Genomic DNA, 20,570 nt, shown 5'->3' on the forward strand with positions numbered 1-20,570 from the left:
TCTCTCTGTGGGTTTTGTGCATGCTGCGCGATCTCTCTGAGGTTTTTCTTGTGAGCTTTGCGATCTCTCTGAGGTTTTTTTGTGAGCTTTGCGATCTTTCTGAGGCTTTTCTTGTGAGCTTTGCGATCTCTCTGTGTGTTTTGTGCATGCTGCGCGATCTGTCTGAGGTTTTTCTTGCGAGCTTTGCGATCTGTCTGAGGTTTTTCTTGCGAGCTTTGCGATCTCTCTGAGGTTTTTTTGTGAGCTTTGCGATCTCTCTGAGTGTTTTGTGCGGGCTGCGCGCTCTCTCTGAGGTTTTTTTGTGAGCTTTGCGATCTCTCTGAGGCTTTTCTTGTGAGCTTTGCAATCTCTCTGTGTGTTTTGTGCGTGCTGTTCGATCTCTCTGAGGCTTTTCTTGTGAGCTTTGCGATCTCTCTGAGTGTTTTGTGCGTGCTGCGCCATCTCTCTGATGTTTTTTTGTGAGCTTTGCGATCTCTGTGTTTTTTTGCGAGCTTTGCGATCTCTCTGTGTGTTTTGTGCGTGCTGCGCGATCTCTCTGAGGCGTTTCTTGCGAGCTTTGCGATCTCTCTGAGGTTCTTTTGCGAGCTTTGCGATCTCTCTGTGTGTTTTGTGCGGGCTGCGCGATCTCTCTGAGGCTTTTCTTGCGAGCTTTGCGATCTCTCTGTGTGTTTTGTGCATGCTGCGTGATCTGTCTGAGTTTTTTTTTGTGAGCTTTGCGATCTCTCTGAATGTATTGTGCATGCTGCGTGATCTGTCTGAGGTTTTTTTTTGTGAGCTTTGCGATCTCTGTGTGTTTTGTGCATGCTGCGCCATCTCTCTGATGTTTTTTTTGTGAGATTTGCGACCTCTCTGTGTGTTTTGTGCGTGCTGCGCGATCTGTCTGAGGTTTTTTTTGTGAGCTTTGCGATCTCTCTGTGTGTTTTGTGCATGCTGCTCGATCTCTCTGAGGCTTTTCTTGTGAGCTTTGCGATCTCTCTGTGTGTTTTGTGCATGCTGCGCGATCTGTCTGAGGTTTTTCTTGCGAGCTTTGCGATCTCTCTGAGGTTTTTCTTGCGAGCTTTGCGATCTCTCTGAGGTTTTTTTGTGAGCTTTGCGATCTCTCTGAGTGTTTTGTGCGGGCTGCGCGCTCTCTCTGAGGTTTTTTTGTGAGCTTTGCGATCTCTCTGAGGCTTTTCTTGTGAGCTTTGCGATCTCTCTGTGTGTTTTGTGCGTGCTGCGCGATCTGTCTGAGGTTTTTTTTTGTGAGCTTTGCGATCTCTGAGTATCTTGTGCGTGCTGCGCTCTCTCTGAGTTTTTTTTGTGAGCTTTGCGATCTCTCTGTGGGTTTTGTGCATGCTGCGCGATCTCTCTGAGGTTTTTCTTGCGAGCTTTGCGATCTGTCTGAGGTTTTTCTTGCGAGCTTTGCGATCTCTCTGAGGTTTTTTTGTGAGCTTTGCGATCTCTCTGAGTGTTTTGTGCGGGCTGCGCGCTCTCTCTGAGGTTTTCTTGTGAGCTTTGCGATCTCTCTGTGTGTTTTGTGCATGCTGCGCCATCTCTCTGATGTTTTTTTTTTGTGAGCTTTGTGATCTCTCTGTGTGTTTTGTGCATGCTGCGCGATCTCTCTGAGGTTTTTTTTATGAGATTTGCGATCTCTCTGAGTGTTTTGTGGGTGCTGCTCGATGTCTCTGAGGCTTTTCTTGCGAGCTTTGCGATCTCTCTGAGTGTTTTGTGGGTGCTGCGCGATCTGTCTGAGGTTTTTTTGTGAGCTTTGCGATCTCTCTGAGTGTTTTGTGGGTGCTGCGCGATCTGTCTGAGGCGTTTCTTGCGAGCTTTGCGATCTCTCTGAGGTTTTTTTGCGAGCTTTGCGATCTCTGTGTTTTGTGCGTGCTGCGCGATCTATCTGAGTTTTTTTTTTGTGAGCTTTGCGATCTCTCTGTGTGTTTTGTGCGTGCTGCGCGATCTGTCTGAGGTTTTTCTTGTGAGCTTTGCGATCTCTCTGTGTGTTTTGTGCATGCTGCGCGATCTGTCTGAGGTTTTTCTTGTGAGCTTTGCGATCTCTCTGAGGTTTTTCTTGCGAGCTTTGCGATCTCTCTGAGGTTTTTTTATGAGCTTTGCGATCTCTCTGAGTGTTTTGTGCGGCTGCGCGCTCTCTCTGAGGTTTTTTTGTGAGCTTTGCGTACTCTCTGAGGCTTTTCTTGTGAGCTTTGCAATCTCTCTGTGTGTTTTGTGCGTGCTGTTCGATCTCTCTGAGGCTTTTCTTGTGAGCTTTGCGATCTCTCAGTGTTTTGTGCGTGCTGCGCCATCTCTCTGATGTTTTTTTGTGAGCTTTGCGATCTCTGTGTTTTTTTGCGAGCTTTGAGATCTCTCTGTGTGTTCTTTTGCGAGCTTTGCGATCTCTCTGTGTGTTTTGTGCGTGCTGCGCGATCTCTCTGAGGCTTTTCTTGCGAGCTTTGCGATCTCTCTGTGTGTTTTGTGCATGCTGCGCCATCTCTCTGATGTTTTTTTTGTGAGCTTTGTGATCTCTCTGTGTGTTTTGTGCGTGCTGAGCGATCTGTCTGAGGTTTTTTTTGTGAGCTTTGCGATCTCTCTGTGTGTTTTGTGCGTGCTGCGAGATCTCTCTGAGGCTTTTCTTGCGAGATTTGCGATCTCTCTGTGTGTTTTGTGCATGCTGCTCGATCTGTCTGAGTTTTTTTTTGTGAGCTTTGCGATCTCTCTGAGGGTTTTGTGCATGCTGCGCGATTTGTCTGAGGTATTTTTTGCGAGCTTTGCGATCTCTCTGAATGTATTGTGCGTGCTGCGCGATCTGTCTGAGGTTTTTTTTGCGAGCTTTGCGATCTCTCTGAGTGTTTTGTGCGTGCTGCGCGATCTGTCTGAGGTTTTTTTTTTGTGAGCTTTGCGATCTCTGAGTATCTTGTGTGTGCTGCGCGCTCTCTCTGAGTTTTTTTTGTGAGCTTTGCGATCTCTCTGTGGGTTTTGTGCATGCTGCGCGATCTCTCTGAGGTTTTACTTGCGAGCTTTGCGATCTCTCTGAGGTTTTTTTGTGAGCTTTGCGATCTCTCTGAGGCTTTTCTTGTGAGCTTTGCGATCTCTCTGTGTGTTTTGTGCATGCTGCGCGATCTGTCTGAGGTTTTTTTTTGTAAGCTTTGCGATCTCTGTGTGTTTTGTGCATGCTGCGCCATCTCTCTGATGTTTTTTTTGTGAGATTTGCGACCTCTCTGTGTGTTTTGTGCGTGCTGCGCGATCTGTCTGAGGTTTTTTTTGTGAGCTTTGCGATCTCTCTGTGTGTTTTGTGCATGCTGCTCGATCTGTCTGAGTTTTTTTTTGTGAGCTTTGCGATCTCTCTGAGGGTTTTGTGCATGCTGCGCGATTTGTCTGAGGTATTTCTTGCGAGCTTTGCGATCTCTCTGAGGTTTTTTTGTGAGCTTTGCGATCTCTCTGAGGCTTTTCTTGCGAGCTTTGCGATCTCTCTGAGGTTTTTCTTGCGAGCTTTGCGATCTCTCTGAGGTTTTTTTGTGAGCTTTGCGATCTCTCTGAGTGTTTTGTGCGGGCTGCGCGCTCTCTCTGAGGTTTTTTTGTGAGCTTTGCGATCTCTCTGAGGCTTTTCTTGTGAGCTTTGCGATCTCTCTGTGTGTTTTGTGCGTGCTGCGCGATCTGTCTGAGGTTTTTTTTTGTGAGCTGTGCGATCTCTGAGTATCTTGTGCGTGCTGCGCGCTCTCTCTGAGTTTTTTTTGTGAGCTTTGCGATCTCTCTGTGGGTTTTGTGCATGCTGCGCGATCTCTCTGAGGTTTTTCTTGCGAGCTTTGCGATCTGTCTGAGGTTTTTCTTGCGAGCTTTGCGATCTCTCTGAGGTTTTTTTGTGAGCTTTGCGATCTCTCTGAGTGTTTTGTGCGGGCTGCGCGCTCTCTCTGAGGTTTTCTTGTGAGCTTTGCGATCTCTCTGTGTGTTTTGTGCATGCTGCGCCATCTCTCTGATGTTTTTTTTTTTGTGAGCTTTGTGATCTCTCTGTGTTTTGTGCATGCTGCGCGATCTCTCTGAGGTTTTTCTTATGAGATTTGCGATCTCTCTGAGTGTTTTGTGGGTGCTGCTCGATCTCTCTGAGGCTTTTCTTGCGAGCTTTGCGATCTCTCTGAGTGTTTTGTGGGTGCTGCGCGATCTGTCTGAGGTTTTTTTGTGAGCTTTGCGATCTCTCTGAGTGTTTTGTGGGTGCTGCGCGATCTGTCTGAGGCGTTTCTTGCGAGCTTTGCGATCTCTCTGAGGTTTTTTTGCGAGCTTTGCGATCTCTGTGTGTTTTGTGCGTGCTGCGCGATCTGTCTGAGGTTTTTCTTGTGAGCTTTGCGATCTCTCTGAGGTTTTTCTTGCGAGCTTTGCGATCTCTCTGAGGTTTATTTGTGAGCTTTGCGATCTCTCTATCTCTCTGATGTTTTTTTTTGTGAGCTTTGTGATCTCTCTGTGTGTTTTGTGCGGGCTGCGCGCTCTCTCTGAGGTTTTCTTGTGAGCTTTGCGATCTCTCTATCTCTCTGATGTTTTTTTTTGTGAGCTTTGTGATCTCTCTGTGTGTTTTGTGCATGCTGCGCGATCTGTCTGAGGCGTTTCTTGCGAGCTTTGCGATCTTTCTGAGGTTTTTTTGTGAGCTTTGCGATCTCTCTGTGTGTTTTGTGCGTGCTGCGCGATCTCTCTGTGTGTTTTGTGCAAACTGTGCGCTCTCTCTGAGGTTTTTTTTGCTTTGCGATCTCTCTGAGTATCTTGTGCGTGCTGCGCGCTCTCTCTGTGTGTTTTGTGCATGCTGCGCCATCTCTCTGATGTTTTTTTTGTGAGCTTTGAGATCTCTCTGTGTGTTTTGTGCGTGCTGCGCGATCTGTCTGAGGTTTTTTTTGTGAGCTTTGCGAGCTTTGCGATTTCTCTGTGTTTTGTGCGTGCTGCGCGATCTGTCTGAGGTTTTTTTTGTGAGCTTTGAGATCTCTCTGTGTGTTTTGTGCGTGCTGCGTTATCTGTCTGAGGTTTTTTTGCTTTGCGATCTCTGAGTGTCTTGTGCGCACTGCGCCATCTATCTGAGGTTTTATTGTGAGCTTTGCGATCTCTCTGTCTTTTTTTGCGTGCTTTGCGATCTCTCTGAGGTTTTTTTTTTCTTGCGAGCTTTGCGATCTCTCTGAGTGTTTTGTGCGTGCTGCGCGATCTGTCTGAGGTTTTTTTTTGTGAGCTTTGCGATCTCTCTGTGGGTTTTGTGCATGCTGCGCCATCTCTCTGATGTTTTTTTTGTGAGCTTTGCGATCTCTCTGTGTGTTTTGTGCATGCTGCGCGATCTGTCTGAGGTTTTTTTTGTGAGCTTTGCGATCTCTCTGAGGGTTTTGTGCATGCTGCGCGATCTGTCTGAGGTTTTTTTTGCGAGCTTTGCGATCTCTCTGAATGTATTGTGCGTGCTGCGCGATCTGTCTGAGGTTTTTTTTGCGAGCTTTGCGATCTCTCTGTGGGTTTTGTGCATGCTGCGCGATCTCTCTGAGGTTTTTTTGTGAGCTTTGCGATCTCTCTGAGGCTTTTCTTGTGAGCTTTGCGATCTCTCTGTGTGTTTTGTGCATGCTGCGCGATCTGTCTGAGGTTTTTCTTGCGAGCTTTGCGATCTCTCTGAGGTTTTTCTTGCGAGCTTTGCGATCTCTCTGAGGTTTTTTTGTGAGCTTTGCGATCTCTCTGAGGCTTTTCTTGTGAGCTTTGCAATCTCTCTGTGTGTTTTGTGCGTGCTGCGCCATCTCTCTGATGTTTTTTTTTTGTGAGCTTTGCGATCTCTCTGAGTGTTTTGTGCGTGCTGCGCCATCTCTCTGATGTTTTTTTTTTGTGAGCTTTGCAATCTCTCTGTGTGTTTTGTGCATGCTGCGCCATCTCTCTGATGTTTTTTTTGTGAGCTTTGTGATCTCTCTGTGTGTTTTGTGCGTGCTGCGCGATCTGTCTGAGGTTTTTTTTGTGAGCTTTGCGATCTCTCTGTGTGTTTTGTGCGTGCTGCGAGATCTCTCTGAGGTTTTCTTGTGAGCTTTGCGATCTCTCTGAGTGTTTTGTGCGTGCTGCGCCATCTCTCTGATGTTTTTTTTTTTGTGAGCTTTGCGATCTCTCTGAGTGTTTTTTGCGTGATGTTCGATCTCTCTGAGGCTTTTCTTGCGATCTCTCTGAGTGTTTTGTGGGTGCTGCGCGATCTGTCTGAGGTTTTTTTGTGAGCTTTGCGATCTCTCTGAGTGTTTTTTTGCGAGCTTTGCGATCTCTCTGTGTCTTTTGTGCGTGCTGCGCGATCTCTCTGAGGTTTTTCTTGCGAGCTTTGCGATCTCTCTGAGGTTTTTTTGTGAGCTTTGCGATCTCTCTGAGTGTTTTGTGCGGGCTGCGCGCTCTCTCTGAGGTTTTCTTGTGAGCTTTGCGATCTCTCTATCTCTCTGATGTTTTTTTTTGTGAGCTTTGTGATCTCTCTGTGTGTTTTGTGCATGCTGCGCGATCTCTCTGAGGTTTTTTTTATGAGATTTGCGATCTCTCTGAGTGTTTTGTGCGTGCTGCGCGATCTGTCTGAGGTTTTTTTTGCGAGCTTTGCGATCTCTCTGTGGGTTTTGTGCATGCTGCGCGATCTCTCTGAGGTTTTTTTGTGAGCTTTGCGATCTCTCTGAGGCTTTTCTTGTGAGCTTTGCGATCTCTCTGTGTGTTTTGTGCATGCTGCGCGATCTGTCTGAGGTTTTTCTTGCGAGCTTTGCGATCTCTCTGAGGTTTTTTTGTGAGCTTTGCGATCTCTCTGAGGCTTTTCTTGTGAGCTTTGCAATCTCTCTGTGTGTTTTGTGCGTGCTGCGCAATCTCTCTGATATTTTTTTTTTTGTGAGCTTTGCGATCTCTCTGAGTGTTTTGTGCGTGCTGCGCCATCTCTCTGATGTTTTTTTTTTTGTGAGCTTTGCAATCTCTCTGTGTGTTTTGTGCATGCTGCGCCATCTCTCTGATGTTTTTTTTGTGAGCTTTGTGATCTCTCTGTGTGTTTTGTGCGTGCTGCGCGATCTGTCTGAGGTTTTTTTTGTGAGCTTTGCGATCTCTCTGTGTGTTTTGTGCGTGCTGCGCGATCTGTCTGAGGTTTTTTTTTGTGAGCTTTGCGATCTCTGAGTATCTTGTGCGTGCTGCGCTCTCTCTGAGTTTTTTTTGTGAGCTTTGCGATCTCTCTGTGGGTTTTGTGCATGCTGCGCGATCTCTCTGAGGTTTTTCTTGCGAGCTTTGCGATCTCTCTGAGGTTTTTTTGTGAGCTTTGCGATCTCTCTGAGGCTTTTCTTGTGAGCTTTGCGATCTTTCTGTGTGTTTTGTGCATGCTGCGCGATCTGTCTGAGGTTTTTCTTGCGAGCTTTGCGATCTCTCTGAGGTTTTTCTTGCGAGCTTTGCGATCTCTCTGAGGTTTATTTGTGAGCTTTGCGATCTCTCTATCTCTCTGATGTTTTTTTTTTGTGAGCTTTGTGATCTCTCTGTGTGTTTTGTGCGGGCTGCGCGCTCTCTCTGAGGTTTTCTTGTGAGCTTTGCGATCTCTCTATCTCTCTGATGTTTTTTTTTGTGAGCTTTGTGATCTCTCTGTGTGTTTTGTGCATGCTGCGCGATCTGTCTGAGGCGTTTCTTGCGAGCTTTGCGATCTTTCTGAGGTTTTTTTGTGAGCTTTGCGATCTCTCTGTGTGTTTTGTGCGTGCTGCGCGATCTCTCTGTGTGTTTTGTGCAAACTGTGCGCTCTCTCTGAGGTTTTTTTTGCTTTGCGATCTCTCTGAGTATCTTGTGCGTGCTGCGCGCTCTCTCTGTGTGTTTTGTGCATGCTGCGCCATCTCTCTGATGTTTTTTTTGTGAGCTTTGAGATCTCTCTGTGTGTTTTGTGCGTGCTGCGCGATCTGTCTGAGGTTTTTTTTGTGAGCTTTGCGAGCTTTGCGATTTCTCTGTGTTTTGTGCGTGCTGCGCGATCTGTCTGAGGTTTTTTTTGTGAGCTTTGCGATCTCTCTGTGTGTTTTGTGCGTGCTGCGTTATCTGTCTGAGGTTTTTTTGCTTTGCGATCTCTGAGTGTCTTGTGCGCACTGCGCCATCTATCTGAGGTTTTATTGTGAGCTTTGCGATCTCTCTGAGGTTTTTTTTTTCTTGCGAGCTTTGCGATCTCTCTAGGTGTTTTGTTCGCCCTGCGCGATCTCTCTGACATATTTCTTGGGAGCTTTGCGATCTCTCTGAGTGTCTTGTGCATGCTGCGCCATCTCTCTGAGGTTTTTTTTGTGAGGTTTGCGATCTCTGTGTTTTTTTGTGAGCTTTGCGATCTCTCTGTGTGTTTTGTGCGTGCTGCGCGATCTGTCTGAGGCTTTTCTTGCGAGCTTTGCTATCTCTCTGAGTGTTTTGTGCGTGCTGCGCGATCTGTCTGAGGTTTTTTTTTGTGAGCTTTGCGATCTCTCTGTGGGTTTTGTGCATGCTGCGCCATCTCTCTGATGTTTTTTTTGTGAGCTTTGCGATCTCTCTGTGTGTTTTGTGCATGCTGCGCGATCTGTCTGAGGTTTTTTTTGTGAGCTTTGCGATCTCTCTGAGGGTTTTGTGCATGCTGCGCGATCTGTCTGAGGTTTTTTTTGCGAGCTTTGCGATCTCTCTGAATGTATTGTGCGTGCTGCGCGATCTGTCTGAGGTTTTTTTTGCGAGCTTTGCGATCTCTCTGTGGGTTTTGTGCATGCTGCGCGATCTCTCTGAGGTTTTTTTGTGAGCTTTGCGATCTCTCTGAGGCTTTTCTTGTGAGCTTTGCGATCTCTCTGTGTGTTTTGTGCATGCTGCGCGATCTGTCTGAGGTTTTTCTTGCGAGCTTTGCGATCTCTCTGAGGTTTTTCTTGCGAGCTTTGCGATCTCTCTGAGGTTTTTTTGTGAGCTTTGCGATCTCTCTGAGGCTTTTCTTGTGAGCTTTGCAATCTCTCTGTGTGTTTTGTGCGTGCTGCGCCATCTCTCTGATGTTTTTTTTTTTGTGAGCTTTGCGATCTCTCTGAGTGTTTTGTGCGTGCTGCGCCATCTCTCTGATGTTTTTTTTTTTGTGAGCTTTGCAATCTCTCTGTGTGTTTTGTGCATGCTGCGCCATCTCTCTGATGTTTTTTTTGTGAGCTTTGTGATCTCTCTGTGTGTTTTGTGCGTGCTGCGCGATCTGTCTGAGGTTTTTTTTGTGAGCTTTGCGATCTCTCTGTGTGTTTTGTGCGTGCTGCGAGATCTCTCTGAGGTTTTCTTGTGAGCTTTGCGATCTCTCTGAGTGTTTTGTGCGTGCTGCGCCATCTCTCTGATGTTTTTTTTTTTGTGAGCTTTGCGATCTCTCTGAGTGTTTTTTGCGTGATGTTCGATCTCTCTGAGGCTTTTCTTGCGATCTCTCTGAGTGTTTTGTGGGTGCTTCGCGATCTGTCTGAGGTTTTTCTTGCGAGCTTTGCGATCTCTCTGAGGTTTTTTTGTGAGCTTTGCGATCTCTCTGAGTGTTTTGTGCGGGCTGCGCGCTCTCTCTGAGGTTTTCTTGTGAGCTTTGCGATCTCTCTATCTCTCTGATGTTTTTTTTTGTGAGCTTTGTGATCTCTCTGTGTGTTTTGTGCATGCTGCGCGATCTCTCTGAGGTTTTTTTTATGAGATTTGCGATCTCTCTGAGTGTTTTGTGCGTGCTGCGCGATCTGTCTGAGGTTTTTTTTGCGAGCTTTGCGATCTCTCTGTGGGTTTTGTGCATGCTGCGCGATCTCTCTGAGGTTTTTTTGTGAGCTTTGCGATCTCTCTGAGGCTTTTCTTGTGAGCTTTGCGATCTCTCTGTGTGTTTTGTGCATGCTGCGCGATCTGTCTGAGGTTTTTCTTGCGAGCTTTGCGATCTCTCTGAGGTTTTTTTGTGAGCTTTGCGATCTCTCTGAGGCTTTTCTTGTGAGCTTTGCAATCTCTCTGTGTGTTTTGTGCGTGCTGCGCAATCTCTCTGATATTTTTTTTTTTGTGAGCTTTGCGATCTCTCTGAGTGTTTTGTGCGTGCTGCGCCATCTCTCTGATGTTTTTTTTTTTTGTGAGCTTTGCAATCTCTCTGTGTGTTTTGTGCATGCTGCGCCATCTCTCTGATGTTTTTTTTGTGAGCTTTGTGATCTCTCTGTGTGTTTTGTGCGTGCTGCGCGATCTGTCTGAGGTTTTTTTTGTGAGCTTTGCGATTTCTCTGTGTGTTTTTTGCGTGATGTTCGATCTCTCTGAGGCTTTTCTTGCAAGCTTTGCGATCTCTCTGAGTGTTTTGTGGGTGCTGCGCGATCTGTCTGAGGTTTTTTTGTGAGCTTTGCGATCTCTCTGAGTGTTTTTTTGCGAGCTTTGCGATCTCTCTGTGTGTTTTGTGCGTGCTGCGCGATCTGTCTGAGGTTTTTTTTGTGAGCTTTGCGATCTCTCTGTGTGTTTTGTGCGTGCTGCGAGATCTCTCTGAGGTTTTCTTGTGAGCTTTGCGATCTCTCTGAGTGTTTTGTGCGTGCTGCGCCATCTCTCTGATGTTTTTTTTTTGTGAGCTTTGCGATCTCTCTGAGTGTTTTTTTGCGAGCTTTGCAATCTCTCTGTGTTTTGTGCATGCTGCGCGATCTGTCTGAGGTTTTTTTTGTGAGCTTTGCGATCTCTCTGTGTGTTTTGTGCATGCTGCTCGATCTGTCTGAGGTTTTTTTTGCGAGCTTTGCGATCTCTCTGAGTATCTTGTGCGTGCTGCGCGCTCTCTCTGAGTTTTTTTTGTGAGCTTTGCGATCTCTCTGTGGGTTTTGTGCATGCTGCGCGATCTCTCTGAGGTTTTTCTTGCGAGCTTTGCGATCTCTCTGAGGTTTTTTTGTGAGCTTTGCGATCTCTCTGAGGCTTTTCTTGTGAGCTTTGCGATCTCTCTGTGTGTTTTGTGCATGCTGCGCGATCTGTCTGAGGTTTTTCTTGCGAGCTTTGCGATCTCTCTGAGTGTTTTGTGGGTGCTGCGCGATCTGTCTGAGGTTTTTTTTGTGAGCTTTGCGATCTCTCTGTGTGTTTTGTGCATGCTGCGCGATCTCTCTGAGGTTTTTTTTATGAGATTTGCGATCTCTCTGAGTGTTTTGTGGGTGCTGCTCGATCTCTCTGAGGCTTTTCTTGCGAGCTTTGCGATCTCTGAGTGTTTTGTGGGTGCTGCGCGATCTGTCTGAGGTTTTTTTGTGAGCTTTGCGATCTCTCTGAGTGTTTTGTGGGTGCTGCGCGATCTGTCTGAGTTTTTTTTTGTGAGCTTTGCGATCTCTCTGTGTGTTTTGTGCGTGCTGCGCGATCTGTCTGAGGTTTTTTTTGTGAGCTTTGCGATCTTTCTGAATGTATTGTGCGTGCTGCGCGATCTGTTTGAGGTTTTTTTTTGTGAGCTTTGCGATCTCTGAGTATCTTGTGCGTGCTGCGCGCTCTCTCTGATTTTTTTTTGTGAGCTTTGCGATCTCTCTGTGGGTTTTGTGCATGCTGCGCGATCTGTCTGAGGTTTTTTTGTGAGCTTTGCGATCTCTCTGAGGCTTTTCTTATGAGCTTTGCGATCTCTCTGTGTGTTTTGTGCATGCTGCGCGATCTGTCTGAGATTTTTCTTGCGAGCTTTGCGATCTCTCTGAGGTTTTTCTTGCGAGCTTTGCGATCTCTCTGAGGTTTTTTTGTGAGCTTTGCGATCTCTCTGAGTGTTTTGTGTGGGCTGCGCGCTCTCTCTGAGGTTTTTTTGTGAGCTTTGCGATCTCTCTGAGGCTTTTCTTGTGAGCTTTGCGATCTCTCTGTGTGTTTTGTGCGTGCTGCGCGATCTGTCTGAGGTTTTTTTTTGTGAGCTTTGCGATCTCTGAGTATCTTGTGCGTGCTGCGCGCTCTCTCTGAGTTTTTTTTGTGAGCTTTGCGATCTCTCTGTGGGTTTTGTGCATGCTGCGCAATCTCTCTGAGGTTTTTCTTGCGAGCTTTGCGATCTCTCTGAGGTTTTTTTGTGAGCTTTGCGATCTCTCTGAGGCTTTTCTTGTGAGCTTTGCGATCTCTCTGTGTGTTTTGTGCATGCTGCGCGATCTGTCTGAGGTTCTTCTTTCGAGCTTTGCGATCTCTCTGAGGTTTTTCTTGCGAGCTTTGCGATCTCTCTGAGGTTTTTTTGTGAGCTTTGCGATCTCTCTGTGTGTTTTGTGCGGGCTGCGCGATCTGTCTGAGGTTTTTCTTGCGAGCTTTGCGATCTCTCTGAGGTTTTTTTGTGAGCTTTGCGATCTCTCTGAGGCTTTTCTTATGAGCTTTGCGATCTCTCTGTGTGTTTTGTGCATGCTGCGCGATCTGTCTGAGATTTTTCTTGCGAGCTTTGCGATCTCTCTGAGGTTTTTCTTGCGAGCTTTGCGATCTCTCTGAGGTTTTTTTGTGAGCTTTGCGATCTCTCTGAGTGTATTGTGCGGGCTGCGCGCTCTCTCTGAGGTTTTTTTGTGAGCTTTGCAATCTCTCTGAGGCTTTTCTTGTGAGCTTTGCGATCTCTCTGTGTGTTTTGTGCGTGCTGCGCGATCTGTCTGAGGTTTTTTTTTGTGAGCTTTGCGATCTCTGAGTATCTTGTGCGTGCTGCGCGCTCTCTCTGAGTTTTTTTTGTGAGCTTTGCGATCTCTCTGTGGGTTTTGTGCGTGCTGCGCAATCTCTCTGAGGTTTTTCTTGCGAGCTTTGCGATCTCTCTGAGGTTTTTTTGTGAGCTTTGCGATCTCTCTGAGGTTTTTTTGTGAGCTTTGCGATCTCTCTGAGTGTTTTGTGCGGGCTGCGCGCTCTCTCTGAGGTTTTCTTGTGAGCTTTGCGATCTCTCTGTGTGTTTTGTGCGTGCTGCGCCATCTCTCTGATGTTTTTTTTTTGTGAGCTTTGTGATCTCTCTGTGTGTTTTGTGCATGCTGCGCGATCTCTCTGAGGTTTTTTTTATGAGCTTTGCGATCTCTCTGAGTGTTTTTTGCGTGCTGCTCGATCTCTCTGAGGCTTTTCTTGCGAGCTTTGTGATCTCTCTGAGTGTTTTGTGGGTGCTGCGCGATCTGTCTGAGGCGTTTCTTGCGAGCTTTGCGATCTCTCTAGGTTTTTTTGCGAGCTTTGCGATCTCTGTGTGTTTTGTGCGTGCTGCGCGATCTGTCTGAGTTTTTTTTGTGAGCTTTGCGATCTCTCTGAGGTTTTTCTTGCGAGCTTTGCGATCTCTCTGAGGTTTTTTTGTGAGCTTTGCGATCTCTCTGAGTGTTTTGTGCGGGCTGCGCGCTCTCTCTGAGGTTTTCTTGTGAGCTTTGCGATCTCTCTGTGTGTTTTGTGCGTGCTGCGCCATCTCTCTGATGTTTTTTTTTGTGAGCTTTGTGATCTCTCTGTGTGTTTTGTGCATGCTGCGCGATCTCTCTGAGGTTTTTTTTATGAGCTTTGCAATCTCTCTGAGTGTTTTTTGCGTGCTGCTCGATCTCTCTGAGGCTTTTCTTGCGAGCTTTGTGATCTCTCTGAGTGTTTTGTGGGTGCTGCGCGATCTGTCTGAGGTTTTTTTGTGAGCTTTGCGATCTCTCTGAGTGTTTTGTGGGTGCTGCGCGATCTCTCTGAGGTTTTTTTGTGAGCTTTGCGATCTCTGTGTTTTTTTGCGAGCTTTGCGATCTCTCTGTGTGTTTTGTGCAAACTGTGCGCTCTCTCTGAGGTTTTTTTTGCTTTGCGATCTCTCTGAGTATCTTGTGCGTGCTGTGCGATCTGTCTGAGGTTTTTCTTGCGAGCTTTGCGATCTGAGTGTTTTGTGCAAACTGCTGGCTCTCGCTGAGTGTTTTGTGCGGACTGCGCTATCTCTCTTAGGTTTTTTTTGCGAGCTTTGCGGTCTCTCTGAGTATTTTGTGCAAACTGCGCTCTCTCTCTGTGTGTTTTGTGCGTGCTGCGCGCTCTCGCTGAGGGTTTTGTGCGTGCTGCACCCTCTCGCTGAGTGTTTTGTACGTCCTGCGGGCTCTCGCTGAGGTTTTTCTTTGCACTGTAAAATGTGATAAGTTGATCTTACTTAAAGGAATTTAGGAATCCGGTTGCCTTGAAATAGTTAAGTAAATATAACTATTATTTTGAAGTTATGTTAACTTAACGTCTATCATTTAAGTGTACTTAAAACGCAACTGTATTTACTTAATTGATATGAGTTGTTCTGACATTAAGTAGTACATAGATGTAAGTTGCCATTTTTAAGTACTGCCAACTTATGTTACCCAAGTTAACATAATTCCACAAGAGTCCTGTTTACTTAATAGAATTTAGGAAACCGATTGCCTTAGAAAAATAAAGTAAGCACAACAAAGAATTATTATTCAGTAGTACTTCTGGTTTATTTTAATCAAATTCCATTACATCACAGAGCACATCAGCCTATCTAAATACATAAAGTTACCCAAAAATAAAATTAATTCCACATTTAAGTCAATTAAAAATATTTTTTAAAAGAAAACCTCCAGTAATCTTTATTCTTGAATGACTCAAATGGCACAGTCTGTGTAATAAACAAAAATGTACAATAATGTTTAATGCACTTAACCAAGCTAAAGTTTTGCACAATAAATTTAAGTGCTTTGACACATTATGAACAACACAAGAACATTTTGCAAGTGCAAACCATATAAATGAGAGCCTAACATCAATAAGAGGGTAAAGCTGGGTCCATCGAAACTTAGAAATCCCTTAAATTATTTTGGGCTCAGATTGCCTACTCCCAGGTTTAGCAAGTCAAATGTGTTCTCCAGTCTTTTGGGATAGTCCAAATGAAGGTTTTATAGTAGTTCAAATGTCAGGCAAATAGCTTGAGCATGGTTTTCAATGTTCTCCATAACGTTACCTTCCAGTATGATATTAATGCTAGATGGCTCAAAGTGTATGGCATTTGGACCTGGTTGCTGGCTGTCTTCAGGTATAACAGTCAATAACCCATCAGGAACCTGAATGAAATCTGTGATGGTATCTGAATCCTGCAGACAAAAGGTAAATATAATGAAAAAATATATTATTGCAAAACCTTCATGTCTTCACTAAGTAAATTTTAATTATACAATTTGATGTAATACTTACAAAACAGACCTTGAAGTACTCACTGCCTAATCTCCAAGATAAACCTGGAAGACAACGAAGGACAGCAGTCCACATTGCTGTAATATCCTGGATCTACAAGTTAAGAAAAAACAAACCAAAATATCTAAAAATAAACATGAGACAAATGTGTGATAAATTATAAGTTAAAACACATAGGTGTCTGTGTTCTATAATATATGTTACCATCCCATTAAAACAGGATTCATCTGCTAAAAAAAATATTATTGGGTGTTTGTGCTGTTTTGTTTAACTTGTCTGTCTTTGGGCTCCATGGTTTTAGAAAGAACCATTAAAAATGAAAGAAACATTACACAGCACAAAAATAACTGATTTGTCTTTAATAGTTTTCGGGAAATAGTGCAGCTCCATGGCAAATAAATGTTGGTTCTCATGTTTGGAATTAGTTGATGATGACAAGTCTACAGGAAAACTAACCAACCTTAAAGGAACACTAGCTAAGATCAGTGGAGCATCACAATGATTTTTAAGCTGTAATTAAGCTAAAAAATTAAGGTAAAAAATATTATCTAGTGTTCCATTAAGGAGGTGACTGGATCACTCTTATAAAAGTAACATTCCAAATTGTAATAAAAAGATTCCTTACCTTAATTTCAACTTGGGCAACAATGTCTGCAAGTGTACTGCCAATAATTCCTTTCCTGGATTTAAAGATCTCAAGGAATCGTGGGGTGTGACTGTCCAAGGCCTCAAAAAAGTCTTGTTCAAGATCTTTACTTGCCACCCTTGTGAACTCAGCAAAAACCTTTAGGAAAAACACAGCACACATAGAGCCATAATTCGATTTGTACCACATTAACAGATTACACAAATTAAAATACATTTACTCTTGTAGAAGTAATATGTTCATGTTAATACGATTGTATGTTTTATTTTACATAAATTACATATTTGTTACCATACCTGCTGCTTTCTGAAAAGGGCTGGCCAGCGCTCCAACATGCGTTTCACTGGTGGCTGTAACCACCATGTTTCTGTATCTTTAATGTCTAAGCAGTTGCCCTTTCTTTCATACACAAATTTGCAAAATTTACATGCCCACTGCATTTGATTTAGTTGTGTTCAAGCTGCAAAAAAGAAGAACCTTTTTTAAAAATGGATTCAAACATTGTAGATATAGTGCTCACACAAGGTAAAGTGTGTTTCATAAAATGTCAGCCCTGTGCTTACAAAAAAAAGGCTAACCCGTGTCTTCTATATTATTTATAAAACGTGCTCTGTTAACGTCGACTTGGTATGTGTTGTAAATAATTGTTTTATCCATGTTATACGGAGCGCTGTTGGAGTATTTTTCCGGTGAACACATTCACACAAGACTTGAAGTTATGTAAGACACTTCAGACAAAAGGTTAACCCCAACAAAGTTATGCCTTAACCAGCTTTGCATTTGCCGTTACAAATATGGAGCTTTGCCTGGGTCACGGTTTTTTAAAAAAAAAGTAACCTCTGCCGCTTTTGACTCACCATTGAGTTATGCTATGGCTTCAACAGAAATTTTGTGAGTGCTGCGCGCTCTCTCTGAGTGTTTTGTGCGTGCTGCGCGCTCTCTCTGTGTGTTTTGTGCAAACTGCGCGCTCTCGCTGAATGTTTTGTGCGCGCTGCGCGCTCTCTCAGGTTTTTTTTTTTTTTTTTTTTTTTTTTTTTTTTGCGAGCTTTGCGCATCCCTCTGAGTGTTTTGTGCAAACTGCGCGCTCTCTATGAGTGTTTTGTGCGAACTGCGCGCTCTCTCTGAGTTTTTTTTGCGAGCTTTGCGCTCTCTCTGTGTGTTTTGTGCAAACTGCGCGCTCTCGCTGAGGGTTTTGTGCGTGCTGCGCGCTTTCGCTGAGTGTTTTGTGCAATCTGCGCGCTCTCTGAGTGTTTTGTGCAAACTGCGCGCTCTCTCTGAGTGTTTAGTGCATGCTGCCCGCTCTCTCTGAGTGATTTGTGCGAGCTTGTACTTTCCACTTCGGACGTCAGTCGCATGCTGAGCAGAGTGAATGCATGGAAGGTAGCTGGCCCTGATGGTGTACCTGGCCGGGTGCTAAGAGCTTGTGATGTGGAACTTGCGGGTGTCTTCACTCACATCTTTAATGTTTCGCTTGCCCAGGTAGCTGTACCATCTATCTTTAAGTCAGCCATCGTTGTGCTTGTGCCTCACTCACCCCAATAATTTCCAAGTGCTTTAAAAGACTAGTTCTTTCTCACTTGAAATCCTGCCTGCCTGCTACGCTGGACCCACACCAGTTTGCTTATCGTAGCAACAGATCCACCGAGGACGCTATCTCAACAGCACTACACACTGCACTAACCCACCTCGCTTGGAGGCATAAGGAAGCATAAAGTAATCTAAATCTCCCTGGTAGGCGGCTGCGTTGACCTTGGACCTCAGAAAATACAGTGGACCCACACCATCAGATGACATGGGACCCCAAACTGCCACTGACTGTGGAAACTTTGCAGGGTACCTCGAGCAACGTGGATTCTGTGCCTCTCCTCTCTTCCTCCAGATTCTGGGACCTTGATTTCCATAGGAAATGGTCCTTGGTCTCCCAGGACCAAGATGGCATCGCGATCACACTGCGAGGCTCAGCGTCTTACCGGTTTTAGTGATGTTATACTTCTGTACTTAGCTATCTCCAGTTTTCTTGCGCAAATAACTCTTGCGAACTACAGTTACGACAGACAGACACTTTTGGAAATTAACATTCACCGCACAAACACCGGATTCAGCATCGGTTTGACTTTAACCAGCTTCAAAACAACACCCCTCCCCCATCTTGGACTGTCCGATTATCTTTCTTTGTTCCTGCTTCCCAAATACACTGCAGTCATGCATAGGATTAAGCCTTCAACCAGAACTGTAAAGATCTGGATGGATGGGGCTGACTCCTTCCTTCAGCAACAGTTCCAGCACACCGACTGGAGTGAGTATGCTGCCCGAGCCACCACAGTCTCACACATCCACTTGGACACCTACACTAACTCTGTCCTGAAACAAATCAACAAGCGCTCAGGGTACAAGAGTCCTCTGTACCGCCCACTGGGGTTGCTGGCAATATGAAGAGACTAATAGCTATAGCCAAGCACTGCTACAAACGCCGGATTGAGGAGCACTTTACCTCCTCTGACCCTCGGCGTACGTGGCAGGGAATACACGCCCTGACTGACTATAAACCAACTAGCTTTGTTCCATCTACCAACAGTGCTTCAGTCCCTGATGAGCTGAACAACTTCTACGCTCGTTTCGACCAGATGATATTGATATCTTCAATAAATCTTCCACCGACGACAACCCACTTGTACTTTCCACTTCGGATGTCAGTCGCATGCTGAGCAGAGTGAATGCACGGAAGGCAGCTGGCCCTGATGGTGTACCTGGCCGTGTGCTAAGAGCTTGTGCTGTGGAACTTGCGGGTGTCTTCGCTCACATCTTTAATGTTTCGCTTGCCCAGGCAGCTGTACCATCTATCTTTAAGTCAGCCATCATTGTGCCTGTGCCTAGGCATTCTACTGCTTCAGACTTTAATGACTTTCGACCTGTAGCACTCACCCCAATAATTTCCAAGTGCTTTAAAAGACTAGTTCTTTCTCACTTGAAATCCTGCCTGCCTGCTACGCTGGACCCACACCAGTTTGCTTATCGTAGCAACAGATCCACCGAGGACGCTATCTCAACAGCACTACACACGGCACTAACCCAACTGGACTGTCAAAACTCATAGGTGAGTATGCTGTTCATCGATTTTAGTTCTGCATTCAACACAGTGATTCCGTCTATGCTGATATCCAAACTCAACCATCTGGGTATCAGCACATCACTCTGCCACTGGATTTTAGACTTCCTGTCTAACAGACCCCAATCTGTTAGATTAGGCAACCTTCATTCATCAACCATCACCTTGAACACTGGCGTTCCACAAGGTTGTGTTCTTAGCCCGATTCTGTACTCTCTCTTCACCCATGACTGTGTACCTGCCTATGGTTCAAACACCATAGTCAAATTCGCAGATGACACCATGGTGATAGGCTTGATTACAGACAATAATGAAACGCCCTACCGGGATGAAGTACAGCATCTGTCCTTGTGGTGCCAAAACAATAACCTAGTACTAAACATGCTCAAAACAAAGGCGATCATCATGGACTTCAGACGGACTAGGAATCAAGCTCACGCCCCCATTTACATCAACGGAACTGCAGTGGATCAGGTGTCCAGTTTCAAGTTCCTTCGAGGACATCTACCATAAACGCTGCCTGGGCAGGGCACGAAAATCACTATAATATCACTACTGCACTTTATGTAAATAATGTAATATATTGCACTTCTGGTTAGATGCTAACTACATTTCATTGGCCCTGTACTTGTACTCTGCACAATGACAATAAAGTCGAATCTAATCTAATTTACTTTAATCAGGGAACATAACTTTGGACCACTCAGGAGCAGTCCAGTCCTTTTTCCTGACGCTGTCTCTTGTTCAAGAGTGGCTTGGCATAAGGAACATGACAGCTGAAACCCATGTCTTGCATACATTCAAATTTTATGACCAGCACCTGTATGTGCTTGTATAATTTTAAACTACTGATTCTTAACATTGAAGTTGCCCAGAAGCTCTATTGCAACTCTTCGCTTCCACATTAAATTACCTGACGCTGGATTATAACTTACTTCTGAACGTCATCGTTCCATTATCTTGGGCATGATTTTAATGTGTGAGCAATCTTTTTGTGCTGACTATATGCAGGTGTATTGTTTAACATTCGGATTCTGACTGGTGTTCGCTCAGAAGCTTTTACATTTTTCGCTTCCACCTTAAGTAATGCAGCAGTAACGTTAGGTAACTTGAAAATTTGAAAGTAAGGCGTTCGGACAAGAGTTTCAGAAGGGCAGGCTGGCTCACTGTGGTTACGTGTTTGTCGGTTTACTGGCATTATAAATATATCAAAGATAGTTGGAAACTTTGTGAAAGGACGTTTGTGTTGCCTTATCAAAGTAGCCAACACTTTAAAATGTTAATGTCTATGGATGTTGGGCATGTTAAAAGTATTAAAAACATTACAAAACACTTCAACGAATGATAAATATATACGCCATCCCAATCCCAATATATTTGCCTGTAATGGAATGTAATGGAATATATTGGAATCGAGACGTTCCGGGAGCCACCTGGTGGATTGATGCAGAATTGCGGGTAAAAGGCCCAAACTTTGAGGATTTTTAGCTCCCACCACGTGTGCCCAGGACCCGACCCCGGGCTCTGCAAAAAAAATCGTCTAGGGTGCGCCGCGCGCTAGGCCGATAAGGTCCACCAAGCAGCGTATCATATATGTGGATTGGGATGGTGTGGTACTACGAAGAGGTAAGCAACTGCTATTTTCTCGACTAAATGGCCTTTCGGACCTAAGACCCCACCACCACCTGTTAGGTCTAAATGGAATTGTGGACACATACTCCCATTTGTGGCCAGATGGTAGTATGTCAGTGTAGTTTTTATTTATTTTTTATTAAGTTAATGCAACATATGATTGGTCATTTGAAAATGGTACTCAGGCAGCTAGTACTTAACCTTTTC

This window comes from Hoplias malabaricus, unplaced genomic scaffold, assembly GCF_029633855.1.
Source record: "Hoplias malabaricus isolate fHopMal1 unplaced genomic scaffold, fHopMal1.hap1 scaffold_28, whole genome shotgun sequence".
In the NCBI taxonomy this organism is placed as follows: Eukaryota; Metazoa; Chordata; class Actinopteri; order Characiformes; family Erythrinidae; genus Hoplias; species Hoplias malabaricus.